Source organism: Panthera leo, chromosome A2 (assembly GCF_018350215.1).
Source record: "Panthera leo isolate Ple1 chromosome A2, P.leo_Ple1_pat1.1, whole genome shotgun sequence".
NCBI lineage: Eukaryota > Metazoa > Chordata > Mammalia > Carnivora > Felidae > Panthera > Panthera leo.
This window is the reverse complement of record NC_056680.1, coordinates 72,075,125-72,088,157: the sequence shown is the minus strand read 5'-3', so window position 1 is coordinate 72,088,157 and position 13,033 is coordinate 72,075,125. Positions and strand designations below refer to the sequence as shown.

The 13,033-nt window shown below is 41.3% G+C and overlaps 1 long non-coding RNA gene across 1 annotated transcript; it reads right to left on the bottom strand.

The window, feature by feature from the left end:
- Window positions 1–4,170: 4,170 nt before the first annotated feature.
- LOC122213452 lies at window positions 4,171–12,190 on the bottom strand. The gene is made up of 3 exons (XR_006199521.1): window positions 12,105–12,190; window positions 10,438–10,541; window positions 4,171–4,805 (listed from the first exon to the last, which is right to left on the bottom strand). It is a non-coding gene; the product is annotated as an uncharacterized LOC122213452 (long non-coding RNA).
- Between the last annotated feature and the right edge of the window lie 843 nt (window positions 12,191–13,033).

Genomic DNA, 13,033 nt, shown 5'->3' with positions numbered 1-13,033 from the left:
CCCTACCCTCTTCTCCTTAGTCTAAAATGACAAATATACCTTATTTTACCTATCTTTGAAATCTCTCGTGTTTATGTAGATTCCCTGTACCTGTGTAGCTAAATGTGATTCTCTTCTATTCATCTGATGTCAGTTTAATTCTTAGACCAGCCAGAAGATTAGAGGGTGGAAAAAAATTTTTTCCTTCCTAATAACATCTTTCAGGGTGAGGGGGCTGCCCAATAGACAAACTCTCCTCTTGCTCACAGTTATTATTTATTTATTTTTCTTTGTAAATCATTCGTCATGTTTTCCTGAAGCAAGACCGACCATCACCGGGAAGATTAAATGGTACGTCAACCCTTGGCACTATAACTTAAGTTTCAACGATTTTTAACTTTTTCAGCGATTCCATACATGCCACACTGGAATTACAGGTTCAAAAATTCTGTGCTCACGTTGATTTTGGTCTTTGAAGCACATTCATCTTGCGGAGGTAGGCTAGCCAGGAGACCGTAGATTGTCTGACTTGGTGATTAGGAAGCAAATAGAATAGCGCCTTGCACCCAGTTAGCCATACTTACATGTTGGTTAAACAAAAACAAATAAATACAGTGGAAAACTGCTATTTTTGCTTCCTAAAGCCCCTTCCCAAACTTACCTGTAGAGATTAAAGCTTCCAGAAGCAGGGCCAAGTATGGCATTCGAGAGTGCCTTTCTAGCACTTTTGTCTTCATTGATTCCTTCATAACAGGCTCACAGCAAAGGCTTTTACTTTTCCAGTTCTTTTCCCTTCCAGGACCAGAGAGGAATGCTTTGCTTTGTCTCTGAGACTCTGGAGCAGGCAGATTTCATAGACAAATTACAGGTGAAGGGGCACCTGGGTGGCTCAGTCAGTCACCAGGCCGTGAATGTGGTGGCCGACATTGGCTCAGGTCGTGATCTCATGGTTCACAAGTTCAAGCCCCATGTCGGGCTCTGTGCTGACAGCTCAGAGCCTGGAGCCCACTTTGGATTCTGTGTCTCCCTCTCTCTCTGCCCCTCCCCTGCTTGTGTTCTGTCTCTCTCACTATCACAAATAAATAAACATTAAAAAAAACCCACAAGAAATTATAAGTTAAATTTAAAGCAACTCCACAAGTTCTTGCTAAGCACCACTATCACTAGTTCTGTGTGTGCGTATGTATTTCTCATTACACTTCACACACACACACACACACACACACACACACAGCCTATTGGTTTTGGATGGAAGGAGTTTGCAATCTGGTTGATATGTCCATGATTTATCCAGATCCCAAATGTCTTCCTACAAAGAGCCTGACATTAAATGGAATAATTTCCTTAGGCTCTCTAATGACAGCCCTTCAACTGTAAGCGACTAGATTAGACTCTGGCTAACTTAGGTTAAAAAAGCAAATTTGCTGGAAAGGTAATGGAGAATGCTTGGAATAAAAAAAAAAAAGCTTCATGACCATTTTTCTCAAAGACACTATGTTATGTTGTGCTTTGTTAGACAGGGTGAGAAATTTGGATTTAATTACAATGAGAAAGGAAACTATCGATGGATTTAAGGGAGAGAAGTGGTATGATCTGATTTATATTTTTAAGTAATGTCTCTAGCTGCTGTGTGGCTAATGGATTGTAGACATGGGAGATGGGATCAGGATAATAAGTTAGGAGACATATTTCAGCCAGGTGAGAAATGATGGGGCTCTTGCTGGTGAGAAATATCCACACTGAGGGTAACAAACTGAGGTGAAACATATTTTTAAGGTTAGGGAAGGAAAAGAAGCATCAAAGTCTCCTTATCAGAGGCCCTAAGGCTTCTGACAGGACCAAGTAGGTGAAAGTCATGCTACTTACTAAGAAAAAAAAAATGGAAAAGAAACATGTTTGGGGGGTATCGAAATTACTGCCAGGGCGGTTTGAGGTGCCTAACATATATCCACATGGAAATGGTAAGTCAGGAGTAGGTTCTGAGTCTGGAGTTTCAGGAAAGACCAGGGCTGAGGCTATCTCTTTTCAAGTTTTATGTAGGTGAATTTAATATGGTGGGTCTGGATAAATTTTTTAAGTTAAAAACACAGAGAACAGAAGACAGCTACGATGGTACTCTCGGGTGGGCACTTCTACATTTAAAGGTCAATCAGAGAAGGCAAGTGAGGGAGAAGTGAAAGCGGGAGAGTGCGGTGTCACAGCCACTCAGACAAGATGCATTAAATCTCACTGAGAAGTAAAGAGAGGAGAGAGGCCACCAATGCATTTGGTGGTGGCACGGAGGTGACCTTGACAAAGGCAGACTCAAGGGTAGAGTAGAAATAGAGGTCTTACTGGGATGAGATGTTTTTCCTCATTCTACTTAGACAGTGGGAAGCAGGGAATAGGATGTTAACTGGAGGGGGTGTAGCCTCAAGGTAGGAATATTTTAAGGTTGCCTGTTTGGATGCTAATGGCAGTGATCCAGTAGGAAGGGAGAATTTGATGATTTAGCAAAGACTGGAGCCAAGTCTTTGAAAAGACGAGAGGGCATGAGATCCAGGTATATAATTGGAACAGCTACCATTTGGTGGGAATGGGAACTTCCTCCCTTAGCAAAAGGCAGAGAGCAGAAAACAGGTGGTCAGCAAGTATGGTGGAGGAGAGATGAAAAAGCTCCTAGTTACTTGCTTGTTTCCTCAATAATGAGGCAAGGTCATCAGCTGAGGGTGAGAATAGCCTTGGTGTACAAGATATGAGGATAGGTAGAAAATAGTTGTTTGGGGGAGTCTAAAAGTGAACATGAAAGGGAAATACGATAGGCTTCCTGGGACTCTCGAGTGTCCACTTGAGACTTTCAACATGAAATTTATAAGACCAGTCAGTATAATGGGTTTTTGTCCACCGATGTTTAGCTGCACTGGGGCAGGACCCATGGCTACTATTATGAAAAATACTAGCTGGCATATATTGAATGCTTACTATGTGTCAGACACTTTTTAAAAGCACTTTACAAGTGCTTACTTTATGATGTATGTGCTATTATAGGTAAGGAAACCGAGGCACAGACAGATTAAGTAATTTGTTCAAGGTCACATGGTAAGTAAGGGCTAGAGCTCATTACAGACCCTAGCAATTAGACTCAAAGGACCACATAATTTGCACCTCATAGTGTTATTACTAGGAAAGACAAGCCAATGGCATATGAAGCAGCTAGCATGATGCTCTGCCCATAGGAAACATTCAGTACATTTTAGCTAATAGGAATAGCAGCATTTAGAGAATGATATTATTTACTCAGCAGAAGTTTGGTAAAGTTTCAAAAAGCTGACATGTATGAATTCTGAGACTAGCACCTGGAACTTATGAAGGTTGGTGCACTTCTGCTCTGTCCCACCCCTACCAACCTTGGTAATCAGACATCTACATCCTTAGTCTTTTGATTGCTAAGAACTGTGTTGCCATGGGAGGCCACTAGGTGGCGCCACCAAAGAGCAAGCCTGTATGATTTACCTTCAGGTCTTGAATTCAGACACAGGTGGGCAAGCCAAAGTTGGACCTCAGCAACCAAAAGAAAAGTTGTCATAAATAAGTAAATGGACAGAGAGAGGGATAGAGTTGCATTTAAAGCATATAGTTGGGCAAGCAAATAAAACAAAGGGTATGTATATCCTAAGAAACTGCTATTTGATAGGAGAGCAACAAAAGCCAATGCAAATTTCTTGTGCTTGCGAGCTAAATAAGACAGAAATAGTGCCTACTTTCTCAGAATCAAGCTCTGCTCCCCAAATGTCAAATCCAAGGGTCAGACAAAATTTCTAACAGAGGCACGGACATATCCATCTTTCCTTTTTCTGCCTCCAGCTCAGGTAACAGAGATGCGAGCTGTAACTAAGTAAGGTCTGTGTTCCCGCCCTCACCTTCAGCCCAGCCCAGCCTATAATTTGATAGCTATCTTTCTTTCTGGCTGTTCCATCCAAGGTCAACAAATGAAAACACCTAGTGTTCAAGGAACGTTGCCTCATAAGGAGACTATTCCAGGTATCCTCCATTGTGCAACACCTGCATTCCTATCGTTTCTTTCTGAATGGCAATAGTCAGCCACAGAAACAGCACAGCATACTTTTCTTATCTTTATTTCCCTCAGAGCAGTGATGTCATGCGATGGCAATCTCTGCCTGTTTATTGTATCATCACCAATAGCTCTATGATTACATTGTATTCTGAAAAAGGCATAGATGCAATCCATTGAAATGTAAGTCGAATGGAAACCCACCTTGCCACATTATCATGGCATTTGGGTACATTTTCCAAGTTCCACCCTCCCTATCCCTGGCCATCTTCAAGTCTTTGTATTGTTTCCTGGATTGTCCCACTAAGACCATATGTATCTGCTTGTAGCCAGTGCAACTAAGCTCCCTAAACACAGATTCCCATGAAAATGGAACAAAAGAGGAGGGAGAGGCAGAGCATGTTAAATGTCTCATTAGGCCTTCTGTCTGATTCTCATTAGATTCGCTGACTGCTTCTCATTAGGCCCCTGGCCTCGACTCCTTGCAGGCCCTGAATATGTAGGCCAGTGCTTATAGTCATGGTTGGTCCAGAAGATCCATTGCATTTACTCACAAATTGAATGTGGCTTCTGAAAAATCCCAGGCAATTTTGTTTTGGCAAAGTTAAGACAGGCTTGTTGTTGTTATTTGCCATTTTCCAAGCAATCCTAAGCAAGGGTGGGCAGGAGAAATAATTTAAAGACCCAGCACAAAAACTTCAAACTCTGCTGCAGAATTTGGATGCCGGGAGATAAAGAGTCCAGCCTGATGTGTAGATATCAGCAATGGGTGATACTGTGGGAGAAGTCACAAATACCACTGGGTCAGAAAGTAACCGTCGCTGATCTAACAAGATGTCCAGAGGGAAGAGGACAGCTATCAGGGCCTACCAGTGAGCTGCAACTCCTATTCTCCCTGATCTCTGGGAACATTTGCCTAGTTGTTGAATTAAGAGCCAGATAATATTATGGAAAAGTCACCAGACAGCTGAATATTCTACAAATTCTGTGTGCAGTGTGAAAGAAATCCTTTATATCTCAATACTCTTCTCACTAAAACAAGTGGCTGATTCTTCTTCTGGGAAGAAAGCTCCCAAGACATGGTATTGTTGATGACATCAGTGGACATGGCCCTAAATTACAACACAAAATGTATATCTCCTGTGGAAGAAACAGATACTGATGAGCCTTTGCTCAAAAAACGAATGCCTACTGTCTATCTTCTCTCTTTGTTCTTGTTTTCTGTCTTGATGTTTGAGTTTCTCACTTGATGAACATGAAGTTGATACAAGATGATTTTGGGAGTCATCTGGTACCAGAAATCAGAGAAGTGATACTCACAAGGAATTATTATTATTATTATTATTATTATTATTATTTTCTTCTTGGATAGTCAAGCTTGAAGGAGATTTGATAACTTTAGAAAATAAAGTTTCCCTCTTAATTGATATGTAGTCTGGGTTTGAAATAGCTCTATAGAGGAAAATCAGATTGCCCAATAGAAACATTTGTAAAATTAGATGTCAATATAAATTTTGATAACCTTCTTGCTGCCCTATGACCCTACACAGAGGGGAGAGGAAGGGTGCCTCCATATAAAACTTTCTCCTCCGTCAGGAAGTGAGGCTGGTATTCCCCAAGGAAGGAGGAGGGTGATGACTCACAGAGGAGGCGGCGGGTGTGGTCCCTTTTAGACATGATCCAGCTGCTCCATAAGCCGGAAAGACATGGTCACTTCTTTGTGGATTTTGCCTGAGTTTGCAATGTCCCATTTTTGTGATAGAGCTGGAATCATATTTTTATCCTGTGTTATATGAAGAATTTGTCTCTGTCCATGATCACATCAATGTAGGTATATATTTTTAAGGTTATTGCCTTTGTATCAGGCTAGGCAGTCAGTCTTAAGTGGATCTATGTGGATACTAGAGAATAGAACTTGCCCATATGAAAGGGTATAGCCATTCCAAAGATGTTTCTATGAAAGTTTTTTTTTTCTCTCCTCCAATGTTGACTTCTAAGCAAGTTTCAGCATCCTTGGTGAGCTGCCCTCATCCCTTTTGTAAGTGTTTTCTCTTTGGAGAACTTGACTTCTGAGAATTCCAGGAAATATGTATCCCAGACTGCAATGTTCATTCACAACATTCCCAAACAAAAAATGTTTTCTCCCAATTTGCCCGTGGAGTACACTGTTTTATGAAGACCTTCTAAGACGGCAGGTCTCTGTGCATTAATTTCTGAAAGCGACATTCTTATTGGTGCCTGTGGGCCATGATTGCGGAGATGACATAAAAATTTTGGCTCCAAAGCTCTTTAGCAAAAAGCTCCGTTCAGAGACAGGCTAGAACAATGGGCTGAAAATGATCTTGGCCTTTCAAGGGCTTTATCCTATCCAAAGTTCCAGCAGGAGAACCTGATCTCCCAGAAAGTATTTCTTTTATTGCCAACCATAGAGAATCACTGACAAAACTAATTAAAGAATTTGAACCTCATTCTGTCTTTCCTTAGCTGACCCTCAACCAGGGGCTGGACTCGAAACAAAGACACAAGATATAGAATATGAGGCTCTCACCAGGGTAAAGAGGGCTGTGTGCTCTCATTCCCCTCTTTGAAAGAGCTACTTGAACGTAAAATGCCTCACCTTTTTTTTTTTCTTTTCTTTTTTACAATGGAAAAAGCTTTGGGTTGCCATCAGAAATAATGAAGTTTGAAGTTCCTGAATGTTATCCATTTATTAGATTCGACTTTCCACCCTTCCCTTGAATTCAAGGAGCCAGGTCAAAATGGTGAATTCTCATGGAAAATTAAGCGCTTTTGCAAAGGTGCTTAAAGAAATATAGTTGTTTCAGGTTTCGGACTCTCAAGGGGATGATGGTCATTGATTTCCAGGCTTAAGACAATGATAAAGACTTCCAGATATGAAGGGACTTATGTGGAACCCGGAAAGTCTACCTGAAAGGCCTCCTGCCATAAAATACTTGGTCTTGTCCTGGATAGTCACCCCTCTTGTCCTTTGTTTTTCCCCTACATTTTAAGATTGCATAGTTTGGCAGTCACAGTCATGATCACATGGAATGGCATTTATTGATTGAATATCTTGGCTGATTGAAGAAAACTATTTTAAGATTGTGAAGTGATTTCTGAAAGCTACATAATTATCCACTGAAGTGAAGGGATCTATTATAACATACATCTTTATTAATTATATAGCTTATATAAATTTAAAGAAGAGGGGTCTCAGGGAGGCTCCCGGAAGAATTCTTCATTTTATTGATATGGAAAAATATTAGGCTTAGAGATTCGTAATTTATGTTTAAAATTAAAGAGCAGAAACACACATGCTATTTTATTTTAAAATGCATTTTCTTTCTGTCTTAACTTTGTTAACAATAAAACAAAGGTTTTGGCTCAAGACTCTTCACGTGAAAAGAAACGATGGATCTCCGTTCTTGACTTGTACACTAACTTGACTTACTGTTGCCCTACTCATCAGTCTGCGCAATCCTGTTTGACCAATTGAGACTGCCCTTGTTGAACAGGCTTTTCCAAAAGCATTTTACATCAAGTCAAGGCCTTCTTAATCCACAGTAAAGCTATGTATATACAAGAGTGGCTAAATATAAACAAGGGTAGACCCAAGCATGTGTTCCAAATGAGAACTCATGTGCTCTGCTCTGAGTCTGGCTGGAGTATTGTTCCTGTTGTGTACACGCCTTCAGATATCACCCAGGGAACCAGATGCAATGCTTTGGTGCATCATCTAATCCCTTCACTCTGGAGACCTAGTCTTCAATGCCAGAGAGATTCTCTTGCAAATGACCAAATACTTGACTTTGAACTTTTGATGAAAGATTTAATGTGGGGTGATCAATGAGTGAAACCACCTTATGCAATGCCAGAAATATGCAAAAAGTAAGAAAATGAAATGGGAAATTAACATTCTTGGATTATTTGACCAGGGAGAACAAAAATTGCTTAAAGTAAAGGTTTCTGTGACAATGGGATCTTGGAAGAATTGCAACTCTAATCCAAAGAAAAAAGAAATAGTTGTATGTATTTTTTAAAGTTTCTGTGTTCGATTGTGCTATGCAGAATCCACTATTTTCTCTTCCTTTAACAAAATCTTGGGTGTGTTCCATAACTTCCTGGTCACATTTGGTAATTAAAACTTAGTGTGGCTTAATTTAAACCCTTAATTGCATATCCAATTTACAGCTAGAGCTGTGACTCTGGCTGCTTACAAAGAGGGTGGGGGGCAAGATCTGGCTCTGAATCAATACTATCCCCTCCCTCCTCTAGACCCAGCTCCTCCGGAAGACGAAAGGAGGGCTAGGGACTCAGAGAAATCTTTCCTGAAATATCTACTTGCCCTTGAGAGGGAGGAATCTTTGGACACTGATGTGATTCTCCCTGGTTCTGTCTACTACTAGTGGGTTTCACAGAGGTGGCATATGTGTGCTTTTAAGCTTGCCCCACATTCCCCAAAGCAGCGTTGGCTGCCATCAACCCTGTGTGGACATTCCAGGTTTTCACTTGGTGGCTATGGAGGAAACCCATGGCTCCATTTCCTCCACTAATGTTTGAGCTCCTTTAGGTGAAGCCAATGGAAGGCTGGGGTCCTCTTTCACCTCATCCAGGGATGGAAAACATCCTAGATGGGTTGGAGATCACCCTGCCCTCCCCAGGTATTTCTGCCACAGTCCTTCCAAGTTGTGATATTCATGCCTCCAGAAATGTATAGGCTGAAAGAGGGCCACAGAGTGCATAATTCTGTATACATCTGCCATACCTCAGTGGTACACATCTGGCTCCCCCCACAAGTCTGGCACCTATTCTTCTATGGAGACATGTTGAAGGAGGGTCTGCCAACTTTGGAAGCTCAGGATGCCTCCATTTGGAGAATGAGATGCCAGTTTCCCTTCATTGCAGGTGCCCCAATCGTTATGAGTGACTCTCCAAGAGCCCTCTCAATTTGTTTCAGGAGGGGAAACACACATTTCCCTGCCCCTCGATTAGGGGTGAGAACATGCACTGCAATTTACATAAGGACCTTGCTAAGCACATCTCCTGCCATCTTCCCTAGACTATGGAGGGCCTGGTGGGATGGCGCTTGGTAAAAGTGGGAACATCCTACTGCCTCTCAGTCACTATGAGGGGTAGTGTCTGGTCCTGATGCATGGTGGCTTCTTGAGGGTCTTGTCAGAATATGGGGATATCTTTGTTCCCAGTGGTATTAAATATCTTGTTATAACAGCAAAATTAGTAGAAGTGACTTATTCGGGGAAAATGTGATTCCAAAAAATGTAATTATTTTGGTATATGGTGGGCAATTGAATGAAAGATTACATTTCACACAGTCTATTTTAATTATTCATTCTCAAAATGATTTTTATATCTAGGACTCAGAGAATAAGCTTTTGCTTCATGAAAAATTAGAGGAAGGAGATGGAACTGAGCTTACCTTCCCAAATCATAGGCTCAGTGCCACAGGACGAAGTTAGAGTCATGGAACATATGTTGTATCATATGCCCACTTGCTCAGAAACCTTTTGTGAATTTGGCTACTAACTTACAGCCTAAAAATCTTTGGGTCCATTTATGTATTCAGCCTTCCTTCTGGCCACCCTTCCTTCCATCCATTCATTCATCCATCCATCGCAGTGTCCTGATCATCACGTAAAGTGTTACAGCGTTTTATTATAGAGTCCCAGGGTCAACTGCACTGGAACATCTGGATGTGCATTTTAAACAAGTGCCCCAGACGAATCCAATTAAGTTGGAGAAACTAATGAGACATTCAAGTTTCTGAAGCTCGGCTATACTGAAGACTACAGAAGGGCAACTTTTCACCAACGAAATTGATGCCTGGTCTCCTCAGTGATATTTTCCCAGACATAAGTGGTCTCGAGGAGAACCTTCCCTTGAGACGTGTTCAACATGTTTTGTCCACATGCAAACTTTGATGTGCTTATCTATGAAGTCCGAGAGAGAGTTCAAACCAAAAGTGAGCTGACTTCATGCCCTGTAGCCCTCATAACATCCAGTAGGAAGTACTTCTTCATCACCTGAAATTATTGTTCGTTTATTTGTTTACTGCTCATTCTCCACCTTCCCAAACTTGAATGTAAACTCTTTGATACTAAGAAGCTTGCCTTCCTGTTCACCGTGATTGGCAGCACCTGGATTATTACCTAACACAGAAGAAACATGTTGTAACTGTCTCTTAATGACTCAGAGAGTCACATATGTATACATGAGTAAAACATATTTTTTTTTCTAAAATAACTGGAAGGCATTGAAGTAAACTAGGGACCACAAGGTATTGAAGAATGGATGGGGTTAATTTTGGAAACATCCCTAAAGGTATCGATCTTGAACTAAAATCTGAAAACCCTTCTGAAATGTGTAAAAAATGAAAAGCAGGGACTTACTTCTTCTCTGTAGACCAGTTCAGGCAGAAGCAGAAGCCTTGAGGCAAAATTGAGGAAAGCGTTCTGCAAAATAACAAGGCCAGCCTAGTTGGAGCAGAGAGACCCTGGAGAAGAAAAGTAACAAATGAGAGGGGCATCAGGGTGGGGTAGGAAGAGGAGAATTGGAATCAATGGTCAGAAGTTTATATTTGGTCCAGATGGTAATAGGAAGCCACTGGAGGGCCATGTTTACACATTTTCAAAATCCAATTAGGATACCACATGTTTTTATGGTCTAATCACCCATTTTGGACCCATTAAATAAATTAGTTGAAAGAGAAAAACAAAGGGAAAAAAATAAAACGATGTCATTCGATAGCATTAGGAAATCATGGGATAAATGTGTGAAATTGGAAAGTTTGACCTGGAACCAAATTAATCTAAATAGGGTCTTGATGACTGAGTCTCGAACAGCACCAGGCCCACGCTGATGTTTGAAAATGGGAACAGTTAAGAAAGACAAAAGAAATGATGGTGGTTTGGGTGAGGAAAACAGGCATCTCTCTCCCTCTGAATGATTTAGACATTTACTTACTGAGAGTAGAAGGCTAGGCCAGCTGATTTCTCATGCTCGGTTCCAAGCTCTAGATTCTAACCGTTCTATAAGAACACTGGTTGATACACATGAGGAGGAAGCAGCTGTTTCACTGAATTCCCTCTGGAGAGGAAGGAAGGCCAGCCATCCAGATGGGAGCAGGCAAAGGGGGAGAACAGGGGAGAAACAGGCACTGGGAACAGGCCTGGGATTTGGTGTGGCACCTGCTGTCCATCCTGTCCTCAGCCTCAGCCGCAAGTAAGAACATACAGAGAATGGGGTGTAGCAACAAAAAAGAAGTGTATGCCTGGGAGAAAGACATAATCCTCGTTCTCTTGTGCTGGGATGATTTCATTTTTTAGAATCCCATTACTCAAAGTGTGGTTCTCCAACGAGGGCATCCACAACTGCTGGGGGCTTGTTAGAAATACAGAAACTCAGGCCTCAACCCAGACTTACTAAAGAAGAATCTGTGCTTTAACACGATTTCCCAAGTTACTCATAAGCACATTTCAGTTTGCAAAGCATTGTGTTAGAGGGCTTAAAGAAAACTAGATAAGATGAGGTAAGGAAAGAGAGAGAATTACAATCCCATGGGACAGAATGCAGTGTAAGTAGTTCTCCCACCGTGCCCTTTGAACCTGGATGGGTCACAAGAATTGCAACGGTGAAGACAGACCCACAATGCACATCTATGTGCACATAGGAGGCACTAGGAATGCATTGGTGGGAACATGTCTACTGTTCCAACCCCAAATCAGCTTGTCTCTGTCTCTCTACAATGTAACTTTGAAACCACTTTCTTCCCTCTGAATTACACCCAGTTCCTTTCATGAATTATATTTTATGTCCTCTCCTGGTTTCACTTCATCTTCCACTCTCGTAGCTTTCTTGAGTGCAGCCCCGGGTCAACCAATAACCGGGGAAGCCAAACTGAGACAGTTAGAATTGTAATCATTTGCCATTCAGCTGGAAAAATAATGATTCCCCGGTTTCTCAAGTGTGGAAATTTCCCGGAACCAGCTTCTTTCCAGGGCCCAGGGACCCTCCCTCATTAGTTCCAGTGAACTTTCTCTCACTCTGAAGTACTTACTTATACCCCTCGTGAGGTTCCAGATTTAATTAGCTCACACTCTACCGTGCTGCTTTCCATCACCACTCAAACTCCTTATTGCCTTTTATTGCTCTTTCTTTTCTTTCTTTCTTTCTTTCTTTCTTTCTTTCTTTCTTTCTTTCTTCTTTCTTTCTTTCTTTCTTTCTTTCTTTCTTTCCTTCTTTCTTTTGGAGGTTTTTAGTCTCTATAAAGGGGAGTGCACTGTAACGGCTTAGGGCAGCAGTTCATGTCCGATGGATCAGGTTCAACCCAGCCCCACTACTCTGTGATCCTGCTTAAGTTACTCAGTCTCGAGGAGCTGTGGTCTCTTTACCTGTAAAATAGAAATAATAAGAGCAGCTGCATAGAAATTTGTCATTATCAAAAAGACAATGTTACCTAAAGTTGTCAGCACGCCACATGCATGTAAGCAAGCACTCAAAAAGTGATACGTGGAGGCTATCTGAGGCCCTCAATGGTAAATTCATTAGGTAAGATTGATTTTTAAGAAATGATATATCAAGTGGCCTCATTTACGTTGTGATTACTTGTACTCTCTCTGCATAGGGCAAGCCCTAAGATTCTTAGAGGTTTTAGGTGAGGAGAATGCCACCCATTCATTTAACTATACTAATCTTCTATCCAGGGAAACTAAAAGAAAAATTAAAAGAAAGCAGAAGGATGCCAAATCAGGAAATGTATCGTGATAGAGCTAGACTCTCAGGATCTATAATGAAAATTCTAAATGACAGGCAAAGGAGCTTGACCTTATTTAAGTATTTCCACATTCAGAACTCTTGTAAATTTCTGTGTGAGTTATGCGGCTGCCAGCACAATAACACCATCTGCAAGCCACCGTTCATAATCCAAGTAAAGAACCTCTGATAAAATCTGATATTGTTTTTTTTTTTTTTTTTCAAAATGTTACT